This window comes from Heterodontus francisci, chromosome 22 (genome assembly GCF_036365525.1).
Source record: "Heterodontus francisci isolate sHetFra1 chromosome 22, sHetFra1.hap1, whole genome shotgun sequence".
Classification (NCBI taxonomy): domain Eukaryota; kingdom Metazoa; phylum Chordata; class Chondrichthyes; order Heterodontiformes; family Heterodontidae; genus Heterodontus; species Heterodontus francisci.
Genome location: NC_090392.1, coordinates 39,091,692 through 39,119,652, shown reverse-complemented (window position 1 = coordinate 39,119,652; position 27,961 = coordinate 39,091,692). Strand labels below are relative to the sequence as shown.

The 27,961-nt window shown below is 45.3% G+C and overlaps 9 non-coding genes across 9 annotated transcripts; all 9 read left to right on the top strand.

Moving 5' to 3' along the window:
* The first annotated feature begins 751 nt into the window (after positions 1-751).
* Positions 752-825, top strand: trnan-guu (transfer RNA asparagine (anticodon GUU)). Its single transcript has one exon. It is a non-coding gene; the product is annotated as a tRNA-Asn (tRNA).
* A 2,134-nt stretch (positions 826-2,959) lies between these two features.
* Positions 2,960-3,033, top strand: trnan-guu (transfer RNA asparagine (anticodon GUU)). The gene has a single exon. It is a non-coding gene; the product is annotated as a tRNA-Asn (tRNA).
* Positions 3,034-9,569: 6,536 nt separating this feature from the next.
* trnan-guu (transfer RNA asparagine (anticodon GUU)) lies at positions 9,570-9,643 on the top strand. Its single transcript has one exon. It is a non-coding gene; the product is annotated as a tRNA-Asn (tRNA).
* A 4,331-nt stretch (positions 9,644-13,974) lies between these two features.
* trnan-guu (transfer RNA asparagine (anticodon GUU)) lies at positions 13,975-14,048 on the top strand. Its single transcript has one exon. It is a non-coding gene; the product is annotated as a tRNA-Asn (tRNA).
* A 2,116-nt stretch (positions 14,049-16,164) lies between these two features.
* Positions 16,165-16,238, top strand: trnan-guu (transfer RNA asparagine (anticodon GUU)). Its single transcript has one exon. It is a non-coding gene; the product is annotated as a tRNA-Asn (tRNA).
* A 2,128-nt stretch (positions 16,239-18,366) lies between these two features.
* On the top strand, positions 18,367-18,440 carry trnan-guu (transfer RNA asparagine (anticodon GUU)). The gene has a single exon. It is a non-coding gene; the product is annotated as a tRNA-Asn (tRNA).
* A 2,126-nt stretch (positions 18,441-20,566) lies between these two features.
* trnan-guu (transfer RNA asparagine (anticodon GUU)) lies at positions 20,567-20,640 on the top strand. Its single transcript has one exon. It is a non-coding gene; the product is annotated as a tRNA-Asn (tRNA).
* Positions 20,641-24,958: 4,318 nt separating this feature from the next.
* Positions 24,959-25,032, top strand: trnan-guu (transfer RNA asparagine (anticodon GUU)). Its single transcript has one exon. It is a non-coding gene; the product is annotated as a tRNA-Asn (tRNA).
* Positions 25,033-27,158: 2,126 nt separating this feature from the next.
* On the top strand, positions 27,159-27,232 carry trnan-guu (transfer RNA asparagine (anticodon GUU)). Its single transcript has one exon. It is a non-coding gene; the product is annotated as a tRNA-Asn (tRNA).
* Positions 27,233-27,961: the final 729 nt, after the last annotated feature.

Genomic DNA, 27,961 nt, shown 5'->3' with positions numbered 1-27,961 from the left:
TACCAGGTCGCAGTTTACTGTGTGTCAGTACCTGCCCCTCAGGTGTGGGAGATTCCAAGCTTAGTCTGTCGGTTAAAAGGGCATGGGGGCAGATTGGCCTTTTGCCATGTGGCAGTATCCTCAATAAAAGACTCTTTGCCTGGGAAACCGGGTCTAACGGTAGCTACCTGGAGACGAACCGTCAACATTGTGAGTGCAAAAGCAAACGAATGGTGGATGCTGGAAATCTGAAATGAAAAGAGAAAATGCAGGAAATGCGCAGCAACTCAGGCAGCACATCTGGAAAGACAAACAGTGTTAGACTTTCTGGTGGGTAGCCTTTCTTCACAACTGGATAAAGGTTAGAGATTGAACAGGTATAAAGCGAGTGCAGAGGCAGAGGGAAAGGCGAAGGGGCAAGGTCTGGGTTAGGGTGGAACTGTGGCCTGGAGAGTTTGTCTGTCAGGGGAAAGATTTCCGCAGCAGAACAGTGTGACATTGTTAAATGAGCTCTGTTTTGTGCTTCGTACAATTGTTGAATTGCCGCAACCGTTTTGACATTGTCCCCTTGTGAAATGGTTCTCCGACTGACGGAAAAAGTGCTGGGGAGAAATTTTGATTTGTACCACCAGATGGCAGAGATAAACAGATACCATCCCGCAGCGTCGACCTGGAAAAGCTGATGACTGGAGGATTCTCCAGCTCACACGACCTGAGACTCGAATTCATTGAAACACTGGTTTGCAGTGTCTTGCGTGATTTTGCCGTGGTCGTCTCTGTGGCGCAATTGGCTAGCGCGTTCGGCTGTTGACCGAAAAGTTGGTGGTTCAAGCCCACCCAGGGACGACGGCCTTTATTGAGCGTTTCACTTAGCGCCCCTGGAAATGCTTGTTCCACTCTCTGTGTTTGCATTGGTGTCTTCTTTTCCTGATTATTTAACAACGCTGCTCTGATCCATTACCTGACTGTTTCCATGCATTCATGATAAGCAATTTTCAATGAAATGAGCAAAAACCATGCACAGACGTCGAACCCATATATTAAGGTCGGTCGGGCTACGAAAAAAGCAATGCAAAGTCATTCAATGGCTGCACAATCTGGGACTGTTCCACCGCTGGGATTAGGGAAAACAAGTTGAATGCGGTGGACCATTTTAATGATATTTTACCTGCATCAAATAAGTTCACTTTTATTGATGTACACTAAAAGTCCCTGGCTGACATTGTTCCAGTCCACTGCTGACAGCTGATCAAAGCAGGTGTGGAATTGCTCATGACAGCTGAGCACCAAGCGCTGAATTTTCTTCAGTTTTCAAATCCAATTCCACACATCGTGACTCAGAATCACTGCTGTGAGAGTGGGAAATCGCTGCAAATACTCAACAGGACGGGCAACTTGTGAAAACTCTTTCAATTTTTGTTGTACAGACTTTTCTTAAAACTTCAAACTGGACCATATGGCAATATAAAGCGTGTGTGTGTGTGTGTGTCTGTGGCTGTGGCTGTGATGGTTCTATCGAAACTGAGAGTCTTGATGTTATGAGGGCGATGCATTGTGAGTGTGACAGTTGTAAATCTCCTTTTATTTTGATAATATATATCAGGTTCTAAATATATAAATATTGTGCACTTGAGTATTATGGGTGTATCAGTGTGCTCATTCTGAATAAATGTGTGTGTGTGTGTGCGTGTGTTACTTCTCAATGTATTTGTGTGTATCTGTGTTGTGTATACATTTTTCTATGTGTCAAAGCAAAGTAAGAGAGCAATAAATAAGCAGAAAGTACACATAAACTCACACAATGCCACAACACGGTTCAGAAACATGCACACAAACTCACACAGTCCGACAAAACGGTTCAGAAACCCGCAGACAAACTCACACAGTCCTAGAACACCGTTCAGAGACACATTAAACTCACACCGTCCCACAACACGCTGCAAAGCCACACACAAACTCACACGGTCCCACAGCATGGTTCAGAGACATACACAAACTTACACAGTCCCACAACACGGTTCAGACACGCACACACAATCTCACTCAGTCCCGCCGTTCATTTAAAATACCTGTCGAGCACGATAGATCTTAAAACCAGAGACGTTCACCATCCTGACTGCACATATCCATTCCAGTAGCGAAAGGGGGAGCACTGGCTCCGGCCAGTTCTGATATAGCACGAGGCTTGTCAATCAAGTCATGCTCCACCCAGCCCAGATTGAGTCACCTACCAGGTCGCAGTTTACTGTGTGTCAGTACCTGCCCCTCAGGTGTGGGAGATTCCAAGCTTAGTCTGTCGGTTAAAAGGGCATGGGGGCAGATTGGCCTTTTGCCATGTGGCAGTATCCTCAATAAAAGACTCTTTGCCTGGGAAACCGGGTCTAACGGTAGCTACCTGGAGACGAACCGTCAACATTGTGAGTGCAAAAGCAAACGAATGGTGGATGCTGGAAATCTGAAATGAAAAGAGAAAATGCAGGAAATGCGCAGCAACTCAGGCAGCACATCTGGAAAGACAAACAGTGTTAGACTTTCTGGTGGGTAGCCTTTCTTCACAACTGGATAAAGGTTAGAGATTGAACAGGTATAAAGCGAGTGCAGAGGCAGAGGGAAAGGCGAAGGGGCAAGGTCTGGGTTAGGGTGGAACTGTGGCCTGGAGAGTTTGTCTGTCAGGGGAAAGATTTCCGCGGCAGAACAGTGTGACATTGTTAAATGAGCTCTGTTTTGTGCTTCGTACAATTGTTGAATTGCCGCAACCGTTTTGACATTGTCCCCTTGTGAAATGGTTCTCCGACTGACGGAAAAAGTGCTGGGGAGAAATTTTGATTTGTACCACCAGATGGCAGAGATAAACAGATACCATCCCGCAGCGTCGATCTGGAACAGCTGATGACTGGCAGGATTCTCCAGCTCACACGACCTGAGACTCGAATTCATCGAAACACTGGTTTGCAGTGTCTTGAGTAATTTTGCTGTGGTCGTCTCTGTGGCGCAATTGGCTAGCGCGTTCGGCTGTTAACCGAAACGTTGGTGGTTCAAGCCCACCCAGGAACGTCGGCCCTTATTGAGCGTTTCACTTAGCGCCCCTGGAAATGCTTGTTGCACTCTCTGTGTTTGCATTGGTGTCTTCTTTTCCTGATTATTTAACAACGCTGCTCTGATCCATTACCTGACTGTTTCCATGCATTCATGATAAGCAATTTTCAATGAAATGAGCAAAAACCATGCACAGACGTCGAACCCATATATTAAGGTCGGTCGGGCTACGAAAAAAGCAATGCAAAGTCATTCAATGGCTGCACAATCTGGGACTGTTCCACCGCTGGGATTAGGGAAAACAAGTTGAATGCGGTGGACCATTTTAATGATATTTTACCTGCATCAAATAAGTTCACTTTTATTGATGTACACTAAAAGTCCCTGGCTGACATTGTTCCAGTCCACTGCTGACAGCTGATCAAAGCAGGTGTGGAATTGCTCATGACAGCTGAGCACCAAGCGCTGAATTTTCTTCAGTTTTCAAATCCAATTCCACACATCGTGACTCAGAATCACTGCTGTGAGAGTGGGAAATCGCTGCAAATACTCAACAGGACGGGCAACTTGTGAAAACTCTTTCAATTTTTGTTGTACAGACTTTTCTTAAAACTTCAAACTGGACCATATGGCAATATAAAGCGTGTGTGTGTGTGTGTGTCTGTGGCTGTGGCTGTGATGGTTCTATCGAAACTGAGAGTCTTGATGTTATGAGGGCGATGCATTGTGAGTGTGTCAGTTGTAAATCTCCTTTTATTTTGATAATATATATCAGGTTCTAAATATATAAATATTGTGCACTTGAGTATTATGGGTGTATCAGTGTGCTCATTCTGAATAAATGTGTGTGTGTGTGTGCGTGTGTTACTTCTCAATGTATTTGTGTGTATCTGTGTTGTGTATACATTTTTCTATGTGTCAAAGCAAAGTAAGAGAGCAATAAATAAGCAGAAAGTACACATAAACTCACACAATGCCACAACACGGTTCAGAAACATGCACACAAACTCACACAGTCCGACAAAACGGTTCAGAAACCCGCAGACAAACTCACACAGTCCTAGAACACCGTTCAGAGACACATTAAACTCACACCGTCCCACAACACGCTGCAAAGCCACACACAAACTCACACGGTCCCACAGCACGGTTCAGAGACATACACAAACTTACATAGTCCCACAACACGGTTCAGACACGCACACACAATCTCACTCAGTCCCGCCGTTCATTTAAAATACCTGTCGAGCACGATAGATCTTAAAACCAGAGACGTTCACCATCCTGACTGCACATATCCATTCCAGTAGCGAAAGGGGGAGCACTGGCTCCGGCCAGTTCTGATATAGCACGAGGCTTGTCAATCAAGTCATGCTCCACCCAGCCCAGATTGAGTCACCTACCAGGTCGCAGTTTACTGTGTGTCAGTACCTGCCCCTCAGGTGTGGGAGATTCCAAGCTTAGTCTGTCGGTTAAAAGGGCATGGGGGCAGATTGGCCTTTTGCCATGTGGCAGTATCCTCAAAAAAAGCCTCTTTGCCTGGGAAACCGGGTCTAACGGTAGCTACCTGGAGACGAACCGTCAACATTGTGAGTGCAAAAGCAAACGAATGGTGGATGCTGGAAATCTGAAATGAAAAGAGAAAATGCAGGAAATGCGCAGCAACTCAGGCAGCACATCTGGAAAGACAAACAGTGTTAGACTTTCTGGTGGGTAGCCTTTCTTCACAACTGGATAAAGGTTAGAGATTGAACAGGCATAAAGCGAGTGCAGAGGCAGAGGGAAAGGCGAAGGGGCAAGGTGTGGGATAGGGTTGAACTGTGGCCTGGAGAGTTAGTCTGTCAGGGAAAAGATTTCCGCAGCAGAACAGTGTGACATTGTTAAATGAGCTCTGTTTTGTGCTTCGTACAATTGTTGAATTGCCGCAACCGTTTTGACATTGTCCCCTTGTGAAATGGTTCTCCGACTGACGGAAAAAGTGCTGGGGAGAAATTTTGATTTGTACCACCAGATGGCAGAGATAAACAGATACCATCCCGCAGCGTCGACCTGGAAAAGCTGATGACTGGAGGATTGTCCAGCTCACACGACCTGAGACTCGAATTCATTGAAACACTGGTTTGCAGTGTCTTGGGCGATTTTGTTGTGGTCGTCTCTGTGGCGCAATTGGCTAGCGCATTCGGCTGTTAGTCGAAGGGTTTGTGTTTCAAGCCCACCCAGGGACGTCGGCCATTATTGAGCGTTTTACTTAGCGCCCCTGGACGTGCTTGTTCTACTCTCTGTGTTTGCATTGGTGTCTTCTTTTCCTGATTATTTAACAACGCTGCTCTGATCCATTACCTGACTGTTTCCATGCATTCATGATAAGCAATTTTCAATGAAATGAGCAAAAACCATGCACAGACGTCGAACCCATATATTAAGGACGGTCGGGCTTCGACAAAAGCAATGCAAATTCATTCAATGGCTGCACAATCTGGGACTGTTCCACCGCTGGGATTAGGGAAAACAAGTTGAATGCGGTGGACCATTTTAATGATATTTTACCTGCATCAAATAAGTTCACTTTTATTGATGTACACTAAAAGTCCCTGGCTGACATTGTTCCAGTCCACTGCTGACAGCTGATCAAAGCAGGTGTGGAATTGCTCGTGACAGCTGAGCACCAAGCGCTGAATTTTCTTCACTTTTCACATCCAATTCCACACATCGTGTCTCAGAATCACTGCTGTGAGAGTGGGAAATCGCTGCAAATACTCAACAGGACGGGCAACCTGTGAAAACTCTTTCAATTTTTGGTGTACAGACTTTTCTTAAAACTTCAAACTGGACCATATGGCAATATAAAGCGTGTGTGTGTGTCTGTGGCTGTGGCTGTGATGGTTCTATCGAAACTGAGAGTCTTGATGTTATGAGGGCGATGCATTGTGAGTGTGTCAGTTGTAAATCTCCTTTTATTTTGAAAATATATATCAGGTTCTAAATATATAAATATTGTGCACTTGAGTATTATGGGTGTATCAGTGTGCTCATTCTGAATAAATGTGTGTGTGTGTGTGCGTGTCTTACTTCTCAATGTATTTGTGTGTATCTGTGTTGTGTATACATTTTACTATGTGTCAAAGCAAAGTAAGAGAGCAATACATAAGCAGAAAGTACACATAAACTCACACAATGCCACAACACGGTTCAGAAACAAGCACACAAACTCACACAGTCCGACAAAACGGTTCAGAAACCCGCAGACAAACTCACACAGTCCTAGAACACCGTTCAGAGACACATTAAACTCACACCGTCCCACAACACGCTGCAAAGCCACACACAAACTCACACGGTCCCACAGCACGGTTCAGAGACATACACAAACTTACACAGTCCCACAACACGGTTCAGACACGCACACACAATCTCACTCAGTCCCGCCGTTCATTTAAAATACCTGTCGAGCACGTTAGATCTTAAAACCAGAGACGTTCATCATCCTGATTGCACATATCCATTCCAGTAGCGAAAGGGGGAGCACTGGCACCGGCCAGTTCTGATATAGCACGAGGCTTGTCAATCAAGTCATGCTCCACCCAGCCCAGATTGAGTCACCTACCAGGTCGCAGTTTACTGTGTGTCAGAACCTGCCCCTCAGGTGTGGGAGATTCCAAGCTTAGTCTGTCGGTTAAAAGGGCATGGGGGCAGATTGGCCTTTTGCCATGTGGCAGTATCCTCAATAAAAGCCTCTTTGCCTGGGAAACCGGGTCTAACGGTAGCTACCTGGAGACGAACCGTCAACATTGTGAGTGCAAAAGCAAACGAATGGTGGATGCTGGAAATCTGAAATGAAAAGAGAAAATGCAGGAAATGCGCAGCAACTCAGGCAGCACATCTGGAAAGACAAACAGTGTTAGACTTTCTGGTGGGTAGCCTTTCTTCACAACTGGATAAAGGTTAGAGATTGAACAGGTATAAAGCGAGTGCAGAGGCAGAGGGAAAGGCGAAGGGGCAAGGTGTGGGATAGGGTGGATCTGTGGCCTGGAGAGTTTGTCTGTCAGGGGAAAGATTTCCGCAGCAGAACAGTGTGACATTGTTAAATGAGCTCTGTTTTGTGCTTCGTACAATTGTTGAATTGCCGCAACCGTTTTGACATTGTCCCCTTGTGAAATGGTTCTCCGACTGACGGAAAAAGTGCTGGGGAGAAATTTTGATTTGTACCACCAGATGGCAGAGATAAACAGATACCATCCCGCAGCGTCGATCTGGAAAAGCTGATGACTGGAGGATTCTCCAGCTCACACGACCCGAGACTCGAATTCATGGAAACACTGGTTTGCAGTGTCTTGGATGATCTTGTTGTGGTCGTCTCTGTGGCGCAATTGGTTAGCGCATTCGGTTGTTAACCGAAGGGTTGGTGTTTCAAGCCCACCCATTGACGTCGGCCATTATTGAGCGTTTTACTTAGCGCCCCTGGACGTGCTTGTTCTACTCTCTGTGTTTGCATTGGTGTCTTCTTTTCCTGATTATTTAACAACGCTGCTCTGATCCATTACCTGACTGTTTCCATGCATTCATGATAAGCAATTTTCAATGAAATTAGCAAAAACCATGCACAGACGTCGAACCCATATATTAAGGACGGTCGGGCTACGAAAAAAGCAATGCAAATTCATTCAATGGCTGCACAATCTGGGACTGTTCCACCGCTGGGATTAGGGAAAACAAGTTGAATGCGGTGGACCATTTTAATGATATTTTACCTGCATCAAATAAGTTCACTTTTATTGATGTACACTAAAAGTCCCTGGCTGACATTGTTCCAGTCCACTGCTGACAGCTGATCAAAGCAGGTGTGGAATTGCTCGTGACAGCTGAGCACCAAGCGCTGAATTTTCTTCAGTTTTCAAATCCAATTCCACACATCGTGACTCAGAATCACTGCTGTGAGAGTGGGAAATCGCTGCAAATACTCAACAGGACGGGCATCTTGTGAAAACTCTTTCAATTTTTGTTGTACAGACTTTTCTTCAAACTTCAAACTGGACCATATGGCAATATAAAGCGTGTGTGTGTGTCTGTGGCTGTGGCTGTGATGGTTCTATCGAAACTGAGAGTCTTGATGTTATGAGGGCGATGCATTGTGAGTGTGTCAGTTGTAAATCTCCTTTTATTTTGATAATATATATCAGGTTCTAAATATATAACTATTGTGCACTTGAGTATTATGGGTGTATCAGTGTGCTCATTCTGAATAAATGTGTGTGTGTGTGTGCGTGTGTTACTTCTCAATGTATTTGTGTGTATCTGTGTTGTGTATACATTTTTCTATGTGTCAAAGCAAAGTAAGAGAGCAATAAATAAGCAGAAAGTACACATAAACTCACACAATGCCACAACACGGTTCAGAAACATGCACACAAACTCACACAGTCCGACAAAACGGTTCAGAAACCCGCAGACAAACTCACACAGTCCTAGAACACCGTTCAGAGACACATTAAACTCACACCGTCCCACAACACGCTGCAAAGCCACACACAAACTCACACGGTCCCACAGCACGGTTCAGAGTCATACACAAACTTACACAGTCCCACAACACGGTTCAGACACGCACACACAATCTGACTCAGTCCCGCCGTTCATTTAAAATACCTGTCGAGCACGATAGATCTTAAAACCAGAGACGTTCACCATCCTGACTGCACATATCCATTCCAGTAGCGAAAGGGGGAGCACTGGCTCCGGCCAGTTCTGATAAAGCACGAGGCTTGTCAATCAAGTCATGCTCCACCCAGCCCAGATTGAGTCACCGACCAGGTCGCAGTTTACTGTGTGTCAGAACCTGCCCCTCAGGTGTGGGAGATTCCAAGCTTAGTCTGTCGGTTAAAAGTGCATGGGGGCAGATTGGCCTTTTGCCATGTGGCAGTATCCTCAATAAAAGCCTCTTTGCCTGGGAAGCCGGGTCTAACGGTAGCTACCTGGAGACGAACCGTCAACATTGTGAGTGCAAAAGCAAACGAATGGTGGATGCTGGAAATCTGAAATGAAAAGAGAAAATGCAGGAAATGCGCAGCAACTCAGGCAGCACATCTGGAAAGACAAACAGTGTTAGACTTTCTGGTGGGTAGCCTTTCTTCACAACTGGATAAAGGTTAGAGATTGAACAGGTATAAAGCGAGTGCAGAGGCAGAGGGAAATGCGAAGGGGCAAGGTCTGGGATAGGGTGGAACTGTGGCCTGGAGAGTTTGTCTGTCAGGGGAAAGATTTCCGCAGCAGAACAGTGTGACATTGTTAAATGAGCTCTGTTTTGTGCTTCGTACAATTGTTGAATTGCCGCAACCGTTTTGACATTGTCCCCTTGTGAAATGGTTCTCCGACTGACGGAAAAAGTGCTGGGGAGAAATTTTGATTTGTACCACCAGATGGCAGAGATAAACAGATACCATCCCGCAGCGTCGATCTGGAAAAGCTGATGACTGGCAGGATTGTCCAGCTCACACGACCTGAGACTCGAATTCATTGAAACACTGGTTTGCAGTGTCTTGGGTGACTTTGCTGTGGTCGTCTCTGTGGCGCAATTGGCTAGCGCGTTTGGTTGTTAACCGAAAGGCTGGTGGTTCAAACCCACCCAGGGACGTCGACCCTTATTGAGTGTTTCACTTAGCGCCCCTGGACGTGCTTGTTCTACTCTCTGTGTTTGCATTGGTGTCTTCTTTTCCTGATTATTTAACAACGCTGCTCTGATCCATTACCTGACTGTTTCCATGCATTCATGAAAAGCAATTTTCAATGAAATGAGCAAAAACCATGCACAGACATCGAACCCATATATTAAGGTCGGTCGGGCTTCGAAAAAAGCAATTCAAATTCATTCAATGGCTGCACAATCTGGGACTGTTCCACCGCTGGGATTAGGGAAAACAAGTTGAATGCGGTGGACCATTTTAATGATATTTTACCTGCATCAAATAAGTTCACTTTTATTGATGTACACTAAAAGTCCCTGGCTGACATTGTTCCAGTCCACTGCTGACAGCTGATCAAAGCAGGTGTGGAATTGCTCGTGACAGCTGAGCACCAAGCGCTGAATTTTCTTCAGTTTTCAAATCCAATTCCACACATCGTGACTCAGAATCACTGCTGTGAGAGTGGGAAATCGCTGCAAATACTCAACAGGACGGGCAACTTGTGAAAACTCTTTCAATTTTTGTTGTACAGACTTTTCTTGAAACTTCAAACTGGACCATATGGCAATAGAAAGCGTGTGTGTGTGTCTGTGGCTGTGGCTGTGATGGTTCTATCGAAACTGAGAATATTGATGTTGTGAGGGCGATGCATTGTGAGTGTGTCAGTTGTAAATCTCCTTTTATTTTGATAATATATATCAGGTTCTAAATATATAAATATTGTGCACTTGAGTATTATGGGTGTATCAGTGTGCTCATTCTGAATAAATGTGTGTGTGTGTGTGCGTGTGTTACTTCTCAATGTATTTGTGTGTATCTGTGTTGTGTATACATTTTTCTATGTGTCAAAGCAAAGTAAGAGAGCAATAAATAAGCAGAAAGTACACATAAACTCACACAATGCCACAACACGGTTCAGAAACATGCACACAAACTCACACAGTCCGACAAAACGGTTCAGAAACCCGCAGACAAACTCACACAGTCCTAGAACACCGTTCAGAGACACATTAAACTCACACCGTCCCACAACACGCTGCAAAGCCACACACAAACTCACACGGTCCCACAGCACGGTTCAGAGTCATACACAAACTTACACAGTCCCACAACACGGTTCAGACACGCACACACAATCTGACTCAGTCCCGCCGTTCATTTAAAATACCTGTCGAGCACGATAGATCTTAAAACCAGAGACGTTCACCATCCTGACTGCACATATCCATTCCAGTAGCGAAAGGAGGAGCACTGGCTCCGGCCAGTTCTGATATAGCACGAGGCTTGTCAATCAAGTCATGCTCCACCCAGCCCAGATTGAGTCACCTACCAGGTCGCAGTTTACTGTGTGTCAGAACCTGCCCCTCAGGTGTGGGAGATTCCAAGCTTAGTCTGTCGGTTAAAAGGGCATGGGGCCAGATTGGCCTTTTGCCATGTGGCAGTATCCTCAAAAAAAGCCTCTTTGCCTGGGAAACCGGGTCTAACGGTAGCTACCTGGAGACGAACCGTCAACATTGTGAGTGCAAAAGCAAACGAATGGTGGATGCTGGAAATCTGAAATGAAAAGAGAAAATGCAGGAAATGCGCAGCAACTCAGGCAGCACATCTGGAAAGACAAACAGTGTTAGACTTTCTGGTGGGTAGCCTTTCTTCACAACTGGATAAAGGTTAGGGATTGAACAGGTATAAAGCGAGTGCAGAGGCAGAGGGAAAGGCGAAGGGGCAAGGTGTGGGATAGGGTGGAACTGTGGCCTGGAGAGTTTGTCTGTCAGGGGAAAGATTTCCGCAGCAGAACAGTGTGACATTGTTAAATGAGCTCTGTTTTGTGCTTCGTACAATTGTTGAATTGCCGCAACCGTTTTGACATTGTCCCCTTGTGAAATGGTTCTCCGACTGACGGAAAAAGTGCTGGGGAGAAATTTTGATTTGTACCACCAGATGGCAGAGATAAACAGATACCATCCCGCAGCGTCGATCTGGAAAAGCTGATGACTGGCAGGATTCTCCAGCTCACACGACCTGAGACTCGAATTCATTGAAACACTGGTTTGCAGTGTCTTGGGTGATTTTGCTGTGGTCGTCTCTGTGGCGCAATTGGCTAGCGCGTTCGGCTGTTAACCGAAAGGTTGGTGGTTCTAGCCCACCCCGGAACGTCGACCTTTATTGAGCGTTTCACTTAGCGCCCTTGGATGTGCTTGTTCTACTCTCTGTGTTTGCATTGGTGTCTTCTTTTCCTGATTATTTAACAACGCTGCTCTGATCCATTACCTGACTGTTTCCATGCATTCATGATAAGCAATTTTAAATGATGTGAGCAAAAACCATGCACAGACGTCGAACCCATATATTAAGGTCGGTCGGGCTTCGAAAAAAGCAATGCAAATTCATTCAATGGCTGCACAATCTGGGACTGTTCCACCGCTGGGATTAGGGAAAACAAGTTGAATGCGGTGGACCATTTTAATGATATTTTACCTGCATCAAATAAGTTCACTTTTATTGATGTACACTAAAAGTCCCTGGCTGACATTGTTCCAGTCCACTGCTGACAGCTGATCAAAGCAGGTGTGGAATTGCTCGTGACAGCTGAGCACCAAGCGCTGAATTTTCTTCAGTTTTCAAATCCAATTCCACACATCGTGACTCAGAATCACTGCTGTGAGAGTGGGAAATCGCTGCAAATACTCAACAGGACGGGCAACTTGTGAAAACTCTTTCAATTTTTGTTGTACAGACTTTTCTTGAAACTTCAAACTGGACCATATGGCAATATAAAGCGTGTGTGTGTGTCTGTGGCTGTGGCTGTGATGGTTCTATCGAAACTGAGAGTCTTGATGTTATGAGGGCGATGCATTGTGAGTGTGTCAGTTGTAAATCTCATTTTATTTTGATAATATATATCAGGTTCTAAATATATAAATATTGTGCACTTGAGTATTATGGGTGTATCAGTGTGCTCATTCTGAATAAATGTGTGTGTGTGTGTGTGCGTGTGTTACTTCTCAATGTATTTGTGTGTATCTGTGTTGTGTATACATTTTTCTATGTGTCAAAGCAAAGTAAGAGAGCAATAAATAAGCAGAAAGTACACATAAACTCACACAATGCCACAACACGGTTCAGAAACAAGCACACAAACTCACACAGTCCGACAAAACGGTTCAGAAACCCGCAGACAAACTCACACAGTCCTAGAACACCGTTCAGAGACACATTAAACTCACACCGTCCCACAACACGCTGCAAAGCCACACACAAATCACACGGTCCCACAGCACGGTTCAGAGACATACACAAACTTACACAGTCCCACAACACGGTTCAGACACGCACACACAATCTGACTCAGTCCCGCCGTTCATTTAAAATACCTGTCGAGCACGATAGATCTTAAAACCAGAGACGTTCACCATCCTGACTGCACATATCCATTCCAGTAGCGAAAGGAGGAGCACTGGCTCCGGCCAGTTCTGATTTTGCACGAGGCTTGTCAATCAAGTCATGCTCCACCCAGCCCAGATTGAGTCACCTACCAGGCCGCAGTTTACTGTGTGTCAGAACCTGCCCCTCAGGTGTGGGAGATTCCAAGCTTAGTCTGTCGGTTAAAAGGGCATGGGGCCAGATTGGCCTTTTGCCATGTGGCAGTATCCTCAAAAAAAGCCTCTTTGCCTGGGAAACCGGGTCTAACGGTAGCGACCTGGAGACGAACCGTCAACATTGTGAGTGCAAAAGCAAACGAATGGTGGATGCTGGAAATCTGAAATGAAAAGAGAAAATGCAGGAAATGCGCAGCAACTCAGGCAGCACATCTGGAAAGACAAACAGTGTTAGACTTTCTGGTGGGTAGCCTTTCTTCACAACTGGATAAAGGTTAGAGATTGAACAGGCATAAAGCGAGTGCAGAGGCAGAGGGAAAGGCGAAGGGGCAAGGTGTGGGACAGGGTGGAACTGTGGCCTGGAGAGTTTGTCTGTCAGGGGAAAGATTTCCGCAGCAGAACAGTGTGACATTGTTAAATGAGCTCTGTTTTGTGCTTCGTACAATTGTTGAATTGCCGCAACCGTTTTGACATTGTCCCCTTGTGAAATGGTTCTCCGACTGACGGAAAAAGTGCTGGGGAGAAATTTTGATTTGTACCACCAGATGGCAGAGATAAACAGATACCATCCCGCAGTGTCGATCTGGAAAAGCTGATGACTGGCAGGATTCTCCAGCTCACACGACCTGAGACTCGAATTCATTGAAACACTGGTTTGCAGTGTCTTGCGTGATTTTGCTGTGGTCGTCTCTGTGGCGCAATTGGCTAGCGCGTTCGGCTGTTAACTGAAAGGTTGGTGGTTTAAACCCACCCAGGGACGTCGGCCCTTATTGAGCGTTTTACTTAGCGCCCCTGGACGTGCTTGTTCTACTCTCTGTGTTTGCATTGGTGTCTTCTTTTCCTGATTATTTAACAACGCTGCTCTGATCCATTACCTGACTGTTTCCATGCATTCATGATAAGCAATTTTCAATGAAATGAGCAAAGACCATGCACAGACTTCGAACCCATATATTAAGGTCGGTCGGGATTCGAAAAAAGCAATGCAAATTCATTCAATGGCTGCACAATCTGGGACTGTTCCACCGCTGGGATTAGGGAAAACAAGTTGAATGCGGTGGACCATTTTAATGATATTTTACCTGCATCAAATAAGTTCACTTTTATTGATGTACACTAAAAGTCCCTGGCTGACATTGTTCCAGTCCACTGCTGACAGCTGATCAAAGCAGGTGTGGAATTGCTCGTGACAGCTGAGCACCATGCGCTGAATTTTCTTCAGTTTTCAAATCCAATTCCACACATCGTGACTCAGAATCACTGCTGTGAGAGTGGGAAATCGCTGCAAATACTCAACAGGACGGGCAACTTGTGAAAACTCTTTCAATTTTTGTTGTACAGACTTTTCTTAAAACTTCAAACTGGACCATATGGCAATATAAAGCGTGTGTGTGTGTCTGTGTCTGTGGCTGTGATGGTTCTATCGAAACTGAGAGTCTTGATGTTATGAGGGCGATGCATTGTGAGTGTGTCAGTTGTAAATCTCCTTTTATTTTGATAATATATATCAGGTTCTAAATATATAAATATTGTGCACTTGAGTATTATGGGTGCATCAGTGTGCTCATTCTGAATAAATGTGCGTGTGTTACTTCTCAATGTATTTGTGTGTATCTGTGTTGTGTATACATTTTTCTCTGTGTCAAAGCAAAGTAAGAGAGCAATAAATAAGCAGAAAGTACACATAAACTCACACAATGCGACAACACGGTTCAGAAACATGCACACAAACTCACACAGTCCGACAAAACGGTTCAGAAACCCGCAGACAAACTCACACAGTCCTAAAACACCGTTCAGAGACACATTAAACTCACAGCGTCCCACAACACGCTGCAAAGCCACACACAAACTCACACGGTCCCACAGCACGGTTCAGAGACATACACAAACTTACACAGTCCCACAACACGGTTCAGACACGCACACACAATCTCACTCAGTCCCGCCGTTCATTTAAAATACCTGTCGAGCACGATAGATCTTAAAACCAGAGACGTTCACCATCCTGACTGCACATATCCATTCCAGTAGCGAAAGGGGGAGCACTGGCTCCGGCCAGTTCTGATATAGCACGAGGCTTGTCAATCAAGTCATGCTCCACCCAGCCCAGATTGAGTCACCTACCAGGTCGCAGTTTACTGTGTGTCAGAACCTGCCCCTCAGGTGTGGGAGATTCCAAGCTTAGTCTGTCGGTTAAAAGGGCATGGGGGCAGATTGGCCTTTTGCCATGTGGCAGTATCCTCAATAAAAGCCTCTTTGCCTGGGAAACCGGGTCTAACGGTAGCTACCTGGAGACGAACCGTCAACATTGTGAGTGCAAAAGCAAACGAATGGTGGATGCTGGAAATCTGAAATGAAAAGAGAAAATGCAGGAAATGCGCAGCAACTCAGGCAGCACATCTGGAAAGACAAACAGTGTTAGACTTTCTGGTGGTTAGCCTTTCTTCACAACTGGATAAAGGTTAGAGATTGAACAGGTATAAAGCGAGTGCAGAGGCAGAGGGAAAGGCGAAGGGGCAAGGTCTGGGATAGGGTGGAACTGTGGCCTGGAGAGTTTGTCTGTCAGGGGAAAGATTTCCGCAGCAGAACAGTGTGACATTGTTAAATGAGCTCTGTTTTGTGCTTCGTACAATTATTGAATTGCCGCAACCGTTTTGACATTGTCCCCTTGTGAAATGGTTCTCCGACTGACGGAAAAAGTGCTGGGGAGAAATTTTGATTTGTACCACCAGATGGCAGAGATAAACAGATACCACCCCGCAGCGTCGATCTGGAAAAGCTGATGACTGGCAGGATTCTCCAGCTCACACGACCTGAGACTCGAATTCATTGAAACACTGGTTTGCAGTGTCTTGGGTGATTTGGCTGTGGTCATCTCTGTGGCGCAATTGGCTAGCGCGTTCGGTTGTTAACCGAAAGGTTTGTGGTTCAAACCCACCCAGGGACGTCGGCCATTATTGAGTGTTTTACTTAGCGCCCCTGGACGTGCTTGTTCTACTCTCTGTGTTTGCATTGGTGTCTTCTTTTCCTGATTATTTAACAACGCTGCTCTGATACATTTCCTGACTGTTTCCATGCATTCATGATAAGCAATTTTCAATGAAATGAGCAAAAACCATGCACAGACGTCGAACCCATATATTAAGGACGGTCGGGCTTCGAAAAAAGCAATGCAAATTCATTCAATGGCTGCACAATCTGGGACTGTTCCACCGCTGGGATTAGGGAAAACAAGTTGAATGCGGTGGACCATTTTAATGATATTTTACCTGCATCAAATAAGTTCACTTTTATTGATGTACACTAAAAGTCCCTGGCTGACATTGTTACAGTCCACTGCTGACAGCTGATCAAAGCAGGTGTGGAATTGCTCGTGACAGCTGAGCACCAAGCGCTGAATTTTCTTCAGTTTTCAAATCCAATTCCACACATCGTGACTCAGAATCACTGCTGTGAGAGTGGGAAATCGCTGCAAATACTCAACAGGACGGGCAACTTGTGAAAACTCTTTCAATTTTTGTTGTACAAACTTTTCTTAAAACTTCAAACTGGACCATATGGCAATATAAAGCGTGTGTGTGTGTCTGTGGCTGTGGCTGTGATGGTTCCATCGAAACTGAGAGTCTTGATGTTATGAGGGCGATGCATTGTGAGTGTGTCAGTTGTAAATCTCCTTTTATTTTGATAATATATATCAGGTTCTAAATATATAAATATTGTGCACTTGAGTATTATGGGTGTATCAGTGTGCTCATTCTGAATAAATGTGTGTTTGTGTGTGCGTGTGTTACTTCTCAATGTATTTGTGTGTATCTGTGTTGTGTATACATTTTTCTATGTGTCAAAGCAAAGTAAGAGAGCAATAAATAAGCAGAAAGTACACATAAACTCACACAATGCCACAACACGGTTCAGAAACACGCACACAAACTCACACAGTCCGACAAAACGGTTCAGAAACCCGCAGACAAACTCACACAGTCCTAGAACACCGTTCAGAGACACATTAAACTCACAGCGTCCCACAACACGCTGCAAAGCCACACACAAACTCACACGGTCCCACAGCACGGTTCAGAGACATACACAAACTTACACAGTCCCACAACACGGTTCAGACACGCACACACAATCTCACTCAGTCCCGCCGTTCATTTAAAATACCTGTCGAGCACGATAGATCTTAAAACCAGAGACGTTCACCATCCTGACTGCACATATCCATTCCAGGAGTGAAAGGGGGAGCACTGGCTCCGGCCAGTTCTGATATAGCACGAGGCTTGTCAATCAAGTCATGCTCCACCCAGCCCAGATTGAGTCACCTACCAGGTCGCAGTTTACTGTGTGTCAGAACCTGCCCCTCAGGTGTGGGAGATTCCAAGCTTAGTCTGTCGGTTAAAAGGGCATGGGGGCAGATTGGCCTTTTGCCATGTGGCAGTATCCTCAAAAAAAGCCTCTTTGCCTGGGAAACCGGGTCTAACGGTAGCTACCTGGAGACGAACCGTCAACATTGTGAGTGCAAAAGCAAACGAATGGTGGATGCTGGAAATCTGAAATGAAAAGAGAAAATGCAGGAAATGCGCAGCAACTCAGGCAGCACATCTGGAAAGACAAACAGTGTTAGACTTTCTGGTGGGTAGCCTTTCTTCACAACTGGATAAAGGTTAGAGATTGAACAGGTATAAAGCGAGTGCAGAGGCAGAGGGAAAGGCGGAGGGGCAAGGTCTGGGATAGGGTGGAACTGTGGCCTGGAGAGTTTGTCTGTCAGGGGAAAGATTTCCGCAGCAGAACAGTGTGACATTGTTAAATGAGCTCTGTTTTGTGCTTCGTACAATTGTTGAATTGCCGCAACCGTTTTGACATTGTCCCCTTGTGAAATGGTTCTCCGACTGACGGAAAAAGTGCTGGGGAGAAATTTTGATTTGTACCACCAGATGGCAGAGATAAACAGATACCATCCCGCAGCGTCGATCTGGAAAAGCTGATGACTGGCAGGATTGTCCAGCTCACACGACCTGAGACTCGAATTCATTGAAACACTGGTTTGCAGTGTCTTGCATGATTTTGCTGTGGGCGTCTCTGTGGCGCAATTGGCTAACGCGTTCGGCTGTTAATTGAAAGGTTGGTGGTTCAAGCTCACCCAGGGACGTCGGCCCTGTTTGAACGTTTCACTTAGCGCTCCTGGACGTGCTTGTTCGACTCTCTGTGTTTGCATTGGTGTCTTCTTTTCCTGATTATTTAACAACGCTGCTCTGATCCATCACCTGACTGTTTCCATGCATTCATGATAAGCAATTTTCAATGAAATGAGCAAAAACCATGCACAGAAGTCGAACCCATATATTAAGGTCGGTCGGGCATCGAAAAAAGCAATGCAAATTCATTCAATGGCTGCACAATCTGGGACTGTTCCACCGCTGGGATTAGGGAAAACAAGTTGAATGCGGTGGTCCATTTTAATGATATTTTACCTGCATCAAATAAGTTCACTTTTATTGATGTACACTAAAAGTCCCTGGCTGACATTGTTCCAGTCCACTGCTAACAGCTGATCAAAGCAGGTGTGGAATTGCTCGTGACAGCTGAGCACCAAGCGCTGAATTTTCTTCAGTTTTCAAATCCAATTCCACACATCGTGACTCAGAATCACTGCTGTGAGAGTGGGAAATCGCTGCAAATACTCAACAGGACGGGCAACTTGTGAAAACTCTTTCAATGTTTGTTGTACAGACTTTTCTTAAAACTTCAAACTGGACCATATGGCAATATAAAGCGTGTGTGTCTGTCTGTGGCTGTGGCTGTGATGGTTCTATCGAAACTGAGAGTCTTGATGTTATGAGGGCGATGCATTGTGAGTGTGTCAGTTGTAAATCTCCTTTTATTTTGATAATATATATCAGGTTCTAAATATATAAATATTGTGCACTTGAGTATTATGGGTGTATCAGTGTGCTCATTCTGAATAAATGTGTGTGTGTGTGCGTGTGTTACTTCTCAATGTATTTGTGTGTATCTGTGTTGTGTATACATTTTTCTATGTGTCAAAGCAAAGTAAGAGAGCAATAAATAAGCAGAAAGTACACATAAACTCACACAATGCCACAACACGGTTCAGAAACATGCACACAAACTCACACAGTCCGACAAAACGGTTCAGAAACCCGCAGACAAACTCACACAGTCCTAGAACACCGTTCAGAGACACATTAAACTCACAGCGTCCCACAACACGCTGCAAAGCCACACACAAACTCACACGGTCCCACAGCACGGTTCAGAGACATACACAAACTTACACAGTCCCACAACACGGTTCAGACACGCACACACAATCTCACTCAGTCCCGCCGTTCATTTAAAATACCTGTCGAGCACGATAGATCTTAAAACCAGAGACGTTCACCATCCTGACTGCACATATCCATTCCAGTAGCGAAAGGGGGAGCACTGGCTCCGGCCAGTTCTGATATAGCACGAGGCTTGTCAATCAAGTCATGCTCCACCCAGCCCAGATTGAGTCACCTACCAGGTCGCAGTTTACTGTGTGTCAGAACCTGCCCCTCAGGTGTGGGGGATTGCAAGCTTAGTCTATCGGTTAAAAGGGCATGGGGGCAGATTGGCCTTTTGCCATGTGGCAGTATCCTCAATAAAAGCCTCTTTGCCTGGGAAACCGGGTCTAACGGTAGCTACCTGGAGACGAACCGTCAACATTGTGAGTGCAAAAGCAAACGAATGGTGGATGCTGGAAATCTGAAATGGAAAGAGAAAATGCAGGAAATGCGCAGCAACTCCGGCAGCACATCTGGAAAGACAAACAGTGTTAGACTTTCTGGTGGGTAGCCTTTCTTCACAACTGGATAAAGGTTAGAGATTGAACATGCATAAAGCGAGTGCAGAGGCAGAGGGCAAGGCGAAGGGGCAGGGTCTGGGAGAGGGTGGAACTGTGGCCTGGAGAGTTTGTCTGTCAGGGGAAAGATTTCCGCAGCAGAACAGTGTGACATTGTTAAATGAGCTCTGTTTTGTGCTTCGTACAATTGTTGAATTGCCGCAACCGTTTTGACATTGTCCCCTTGTGAAATGGTTCTCCGACTGACGGAAAAAGTGCTGGGGAGAAATTTTGATTTGTACCACCAGATGGCAGAGATAAACAGATACCATCCCGCAGTGTCGATCTGGAAAAGCTGATGACTGGCAGGATTCTCCAGCTCACACGACCTGAGACTCGAATTCATTGAAACACTGGTTTGCAGTGTCTTGCGTGATTTTGCTGTGGTCGTCTCTGTGGCGCAATTGGCTAGCGCGTTCGGCTGTTAACCGAAAGGTTGGTGGTTTAAACCCACCCAGGGACGTCGGCCCTTATTGAGCGTTTTACTTAGCGCCCCTGGACGTGCTTGTTCTACTCTCTGTGTTTGCATTGGTGTCTTCTTTTCCTGATTATTTAACAACGCTGCTCTGATCCATTACCTGACTGTTTCCATGCATTCATGATAAGCAATTTTCAATGAAATGAGCAAAGACCATGCACAGACTTCGAACCCATATATTAAGGTCGGTCGGGATTCGAAAAAAGCAATGCAAATTCATTCAATGGCTGCACAATCTGGGACTGTTCCACCGCTGGGATTAGGGAAAACAAGTTGAATGCGGTGGACCATTTTAATGATATTTTACCTGCATCAAATAAGTTCACTTTTATTGATGTACACTAAAAGTCCCTGGCTGACATTGTTCCAGTCCACTGCTGACAGCTGATCAAAGCAGGTGTGGAATTGCTCGTGACAGCTGAGCACCATGCGCTGAATTTTCTTCAGTTTTCAAATCCAATTCCACACATCGTGACTCAGAATCACTGCTGTGAGAGTGGGAAATCGCTGCAAATACTCAACAGGACGGGCAACTTGTGAAAACTCTTTCAATTTTTGTTGTACAGACTTTTCTTAAAACTTCAAACTGGACCATATGGCAATATAAAGCGTGTGTGTGTGTCTGTGTCTGTGGCTGTGATGGTTCTATCGAAACTGAGAGTCTTGATGTTATGAGGGCGATGCATTGTGAGTGTGTCAGTTGTAAATCTCCTTTTATTTTGATAATATATATCAGGTTCTAAATATATAAATATTGTGCACTTGAGTATTATGGGTGCATCAGTGTGCTCATTGTGAATAAATGTGCGTGTGTTACTTCTCAATGTATTTGTGTGTATCTGTGTTGTGTATACATTTTTCTCTGTGTCAAAGCAAAGTAAGAGAGCAATAAATAAGCAGAAAGTACACATAAACTCACACAATGCCACAACACGGTTCAGAAACATGCACACAAACTCACACAGTCCGACAAAACGGTTCAGAAACCCGCAGACAAACTCACACAGTCCTAAAACACCGTTCAGAGACACATTAAACTCACACCGTCCCACAACACGCTGCAAAGCCACACACAAACTCACACGGTCCCACAGCACGGTTCAGAGACATACACAAACTTACACAGTCCCACAACACGGTTCAGACACGCACACACAATCTCACTCAGTCCCGCCGTTCATTTAAAATACCTGTCGAGCACGATAGATCTTAAAACCAGAGACGTTCACCATCCTGACTGCACATATCCATTCCAGTAGCGAAAGGGGGAGCACTGGCTCCGGCCAGTTCTGATATAGCACGAGGCTTGTCAATCAAGTCATGCTCCACCCAGCCCAGATTGAGTCACCTACCAGGTCGCAGTTTACTGTGTGTCAGAAACTGCCCCTCAGGTGTGGGAGATTCCAAGCTTAGTCTGTCGGTTAAAAGGGCATGGGGGCAGATTGGCCTTTTGCCATGTGGCAGTATCCTCAATAAAAGCCTCTTTGCCTGGGAAACCGGGTCTAACGGTAGCTACCTGGAGACGAACCGTCAACATTGTGAGTGCAAAAGCAAACGAATGGTGGATGCTGGAAATCTGAAATGAAAAGAGAAAATGCAGGAAATGCGCAGCAACTCAGGCAGCACATCTGGAAAGACAAACAGTGTTAGACTTTCTGGTGGTTAGCCTTTCTTCACAACTGGATAAAGGTTAGAGATTGAACAGGTATAAAGCGAGTGCAGAGGCAGAGGGAAAGGCGAAGGGGCAAGGTCTGGGATAGGGTGGAACTGTGGCCTGGAGAGTTTGTCTGTCAGGGGAAAGATTTCCGCAGCAGAACAGTGTGACATTGTTAAATGAGCTCTGTTTTGTGCTTCGTACAATTGTTGAATTGCCACAACCGTTTTGACATTGTCCCCTTGTGAAATGGTTCTCCGACTGACGGAAAAAGTGCTGGGGAGAAATTTTGATTTGTACCACCAGATGGCAGAGATAAACAGATACCACCCCGCAGCGTCGATCTGGAAAAGCTGATGACTGGCAGGATTCTCCAGCTCACACGACCTGAGACTCGAATTCATTGAAACACTGGTTTGCAGTGTCTTGGGTGATTTGGCTGTGGTCATCTCTGTGGCGCAATTGGCTAGCGCATTCGGCTGTTAACCGAAAAGTTTGTGGTTCAAACCCACCCAGGGACGTCGGCCATTATTGAGTGTTTTACTTAGCGCCCCTGGACGTGCTTGTTCTACTCTCTGTGTTTGCATTGGTGTCTTCTTTTCCTGATTATTTAACAACGCTGCTCTGATACATTACCTGACTGTTTCCATGCATTCATGATAAGCAATTTTCAATGAAATGAGCAAAAACCATGCACAGACGTCGAACCCATATATTAAGGACGGTCGGGCTTCGAAAAAAGCAATGCAAATTCATTCAATGGCTGCACAATCTGGGACTGTTCCACCGCTGGGATTAGGGAAAACAAGTTGAATGCGGTGGACCATTTTAATGATATTTTACCTGCATCAAATAAGTTCACTTTTATTGATGTACACTAAAAGTCCCTGGCTGACATTGTTACAGTCCACTGCTGACAGCTGATCAAAGCAGGTGTGGAATTGCTCGTGACAGCTGAGCACCAAGCGCTGAATTTTCTTCAGTTTTCAAATCCAATTCCACACATCGTGACTCAGAATCACTGCTGTGAGAGTGGGAAATCGCTGCAAATACTCAACAGGACGGGCAACTTGTGAAAACTCTTTCAATTTTTGTTGTACAAACTTTTCTTAAAACTTCAAACTGGACCATATGGCAATATAAAGCGTGTGTGTGTGTCTGTGGCTGTGGCTGTGATGGTTCCATCGAAACTGAGAGTCTTGATGTTATGAGGGCGATGCATTGTGAGTGTGTCAGTTGTAAATCTCCTTTTATTTTGATAATATATATCAGGTTCTAAATATATAAATATTGTGCACTTGAGTATTATGGGTGTATCAGTGTGCTCATTCTGAATAAATGTGTGTTTGTGTGTGCGTGTGTTACTTCTCAATGTATTTGTGTGTATCTGTGTTGTGTATACATTTTTCTATGTGTCAAAGCAAAGTAAGAGAGCAATAAATAAGCAGAAAGTACACATAAACTCACACAATGCCACAACACGGTTCAGAAACACGCACACAAACTCACACAGTCCGACAAAACGGTTCAGAAACCCGCAGACAAACTCACACAGTCCTAGAACACCGTTCAGAGACACATTAAACTCACAGCGTCCCACAACACGCTGCAAAGCCACACACAAACTCACACGGTCCCACAGCACGGTTCAGAGACATACACAAACTTACACAGTCCCACAACACGGTTCAGACACGCACACACAATCTCACTCAGTCCCGCCGTTCATTTAAAATACCTGTCGAGCACGATAGATCTTAAAACCAGAGACGTTCACCATCCTGACTGCACATATCCATTCCAGGAGCGAAAGGGGGAGCACTGGCTCCGGCCAGTTCTGATATAGCACGAGGCTTGTCAATCAAGTCATGCTCCACCCAGCCCAGATTGAGTCACCTACCAGGTCGCAGTTTACTGTGTGTCAGAACCTGCCCCTCAGGTGTGGGAGATTCCAAGCTTAGTCTGTCGGTTAAAAGGGCATGGGGGCAGATTGGCCTTTTGCCATGTGGCAGTATCCTCAAAAAAAGCCTCTTTGCCTGGGAAACCGGGTCTAACGGTAGCTACCTGGAGACGAACCGTCAACATTGTGAGTGCAAAAGCAAACGAATGGTGGATGCTGGAAATCTGAAATGAAAAGAGAAAATGCAGGAAATGCGCAGCAACTCAGGCAGCACATCTGGAAAGACAAACAGTGTTAGACTTTCTGGTGGGTAGCCTTTCTTCACAACTGGATAAAGGTTAGAGATTGAACAGGTATAAAGCGAGTGCAGAGGCAGAGGGAAAGGCGGAGGGGCAAGGTCTGGGATAGGGTGGAACTGTGGCCTGGAGAGTTTGTCTGTCAGGGGAAAGATTTCCGCAGCAGAACAGTGTGACATTGTTAAATGAGCTCTGTTTTGTGCTTCGTACAATTGTTGAATTGCCGCAACCGTTTTGACATTGTCCCCTTGTGAAATGGTTCTCCGACTGACGGAAAAAGTGCTGGGGAGAAATTTTGATTTGTACCACCAGATGGCAGAGATAAACAGATACCATCCCGCAGCGTCGATCTGGAAAAGCTGATGACTGGCAGGATTGTCCAGCTCACACGACCTGAGACTCGAATTCATTGAAACACTGGTTTGCAGTGTCTTGCATGATTTTGCTGTGGGCGTCTCTGTGGCGCAATTGGCTAACGCGTTCGGCTGTTAATTGAAAGGTTGGTGGTTCAAGCTCACCCAGGGACGTCGGCCCTGTTTGAACGTTTCACTTAGCGCTCCTGGACGTGCTTGTTCGACTCTCTGTGTTTGCATTGGTGTCTTCTTTTCCTGATTATTTAACAACGCTGCTCTGATCCATCACCTGACTGTTTCCATGCATTCATGATAAGCAATTTTCAATGAAATGAGCAAAAACCATGCACAGAAGTCGAACCCATATATTAAGGTCGGTCGGGCATCGAAAAAAGCAATGCAAATTCATTCAATGGCTGCACAATCTGGGACTGTTCCACCGCTGGGATTAGGGAAAACAAGTTGAATGCGGTGGTCCATTTTAATGATATTTTACCTGCATCAAATAAGTTCACTTTTATTGATGTACACTAAAAGTCCCTGGCTGACATTGTTCCAGTCCACTGCTAACAGCTGATCAAAGCAGGTGTGGAATTGCTCGTGACAGCTGAGCACCAAGCGCTGAATTTTCTTCAGTTTTCAAATCCAATTCCACACATCGTGACTCAGAATCACTGCTGTGAGAGTGGGAAATCGCTGCAAATACTCAACAGGACGGGCAACTTGTGAAAACTCTTTCAATGTTTGTTGTACAGACTTTTCTTAAAACTTCAAACTGGACCATATGGCAATATAAAGCGTGTGTGTCTGTCTGTGGCTGTGGCTGTGATGGTTCTATCGAAACTGAGAGTCTTGATGTTATGAGGGCGATGCATTGTGAGTGTGTCAGTTGTAAATCTCCTTTTATTTTGATAATATATATCAGGTTCTAAATATATAAATATTGTGCACTTGAGTATTATGGGTGTATCAGTGTGCTCATTCTGAATAAATGTGTGTGTGTGTGCGTGTGTTACTTCTCAATGTATTTGTGTGTATCTGTGTTGTGTATACATTTTTCTATGTGTCAAAGCAAAGTAAGAGAGCAATAAATAAGCAGAAAGTACACATAAACTCACACAATGCCACAACACGGTTCAGAAACATGCACACAAACTCACACAGTCCGACAAAACGGTTCAGAAACCCGCAGACAAACTCACACAGTCCTAGAACACCGTTCAGAGACACATTAAACTCACAGCGTCCCACAACACGCTGCAAAGCCACACACAAACTCACACGGTCCCACAGCACGGTTCAGAGACATACACAAACTTACACAGTCCCACAACACGGTTCAGACACGCACACACAATCTCACTCAGTCCCGCCGTTCATTTAAAATACCTGTCGAGCACGATAGATCTTAAAACCAGAGACGTTCACCATCCTGACTGCACATATCCATTCCAGTAGCGAAAGGGGGAGCACTGGCTCCGGCCAGTTCTGATATAGCACGAGGCTTGTCAATCAAGTCATGCTCCACCCAGCCCAGATTGAGTCACCTACCAGGTCGCAGTTTACTGTGTGTCAGAACCTGCCCCTCAGGTGTGGGGGATTGCAAGCTTAGTCTATCGGTTAAAAGGGCATGGGGGCAGATTGGCCTTTTGCCATGTGGCAGTATCCTCAATAAAAGCCTCTTTGCCTGGGAAACCGGGTCTAACGGTAGCTACCTGGAGACGAACCGTCAACATTGTGAGTGCAAAAGCAAACGAATGGTGGATGCTGGAAATCTGAAATGGAAAGAGAAAATGCAGGAAATGCGCAGCAACTCCGGCAGCACATCTGGAAAGACAAACAGTGTTAGACTTTCTGGTGGGTAGCCTTTCTTCACAACTGGATAAAGGTTAGAGATTGAACATGCATAAAGCGAGTGCAGAGGCAGAGGGCAAGGCGAAGGGGCAGGGTCTGGGAGAGGGTGGAACTGTGGCCTGGAGAGTTTGTCTGTCAGGGGAAAGATTTCCGCAGCAGAACAGTGTGACATTGTTAAATGAGCTCTGTTTTGTGCTTCGTACAATTGTTGAATTGCCGCAACCGTTTTGACATTGTCCCCTTGTGAAATGGTTCTCCGACTGACGGAAAAAGTGCTGGGGAGAAATTTTGATTTGTACCACCAGATGGCAGAGATAAACAGATACCATCCCGCAGTGTCGATCTGGAAAAGCTGATGACTGGCAGGATTCTCCAGCTCACACGACCTGAGACTCGAATTCATTGAAACACTGGTTTGCAGTGTCTTGCGTGATTTTGCTGTGGTCGTCTCTGTGGCGCAATTGGCTAGCGCGTTCGGCTGTTAACCGAAAGGTTGGTGGTTTAAACCCACCCAGGGACGTCGGCCCTTATTGAGCGTTTTACTTAGCGCCCCTGGACGTGCTTGTTCTACTCTCTGTGTTTGCATTGGTGTCTTCTTTTCCTGATTATTTAACAACGCTGCTCTGATCCATTACCTGACTGTTTCCATGCATTCATGATAAGCAATTTTCAATGAAATGAGCAAAGACCATGCACAGACTTCGAACCCATATATTAAGGTCGGTCGGGATTCGAAAAAAGCAATGCAAATTCATTCAATGGCTGCACAATCTGGGACTGTTCCACCGCTGGGATTAGGGAAAACAAGTTGAATGCGGTGGACCATTTTAATGATATTTTACCTGCATCAAATAAGTTCACTTTTATTGATGTACACTAAAAGTCCCTGGCTGACATTGTTCCAGTCCACTGCTGACAGCTGATCAAAGCAGGTGTGGAATTGCTCGTGACAGCTGAGCACCATGCGCTGAATTTTCTTCAGTTTTCAAATCCAATTCCACACATCGTGACTCAGAATCACTGCTGTGAGAGTGGGAAATCGCTGCAAATACTCAACAGGACGGGCAACTTGTGAAAACTCTTTCAATTTTTGTTGTACAGACTTTTCTTAAAACTTCAAACTGGACCATATGGCAATATAAAGCGTGTGTGTGTGTCTGTGTCTGTGGCTGTGATGGTTCTATCGAAACTGAGAGTCTTGATGTTATGAGGGCGATGCATTGTGAGTGTGTCAGTTGTAAATCTCCTT